This window comes from Vipera berus (genome assembly GCF_964194415.1).
Source record: "Vipera berus genome assembly, chromosome: 1".
NCBI lineage: Eukaryota > Metazoa > Chordata > Lepidosauria > Squamata > Viperidae > Vipera > Vipera berus.
Window position 1 is genome coordinate 106743889 of NC_138202.1, and position 712 is coordinate 106744600.

The following is a 712-nucleotide window of genomic DNA, read 5'->3' on the forward strand; positions in this document are numbered from 1 at the left end:
ATGTCATTAGCAAAGGATTAATATGAGCCAGAGTAGTGCAGTGGTTAGAATGCAGTATTGCAGACTAATTCTGCCGACTGCCCTTAGTTCGATCCTGACAGGCTCAAGGTTGATTCAACCTTCCATCCTTCCAAGTTTGATAAAATGAGGACCAATATGCTGACTCTCTAAACTGCTTAGAGAGGGTTGTAAATGTACTATGAAGTGGTATATAAGTCTAAGTGCTATTGTTATTGGTAGGAATTATGAAAAAGTAGGTTCTGCAAATAGCTGCTTGGGTAAATGAATGTGTCACTTGAAAATGCTAACAGTGGCTTCTATCACATTTATTATGCTTCACCCCACGAAGTAATTTAGCTTTCTATAAGTTTTATATACTCTAGTAAAAACAAAAAACAAAAAAACCCAATTCATATTGTAAAGTAATATCATTTGGCAAACCTTGAACCAGTTTCTGTAAAATTAGATGACTTCATTTCTTCATAATTGTCTAATGTTTCTGGAAATTTTGATCTCCTCTGATAAAAAACAGAAAAGAGTTATAAACATTTTAAAACTTTTATGCTTTTTTCTGGACTGGAAAATGGACAGGCAAAGTTCCCAAATAATTTTGTAGAATTAGGAGTTACCTATAAGCAAAGCAACTGCATTATGGAACATAGCACTGAATGTTTGATGAAGGGCAATAAGAGAAGAGCTACTAATTTGGAAA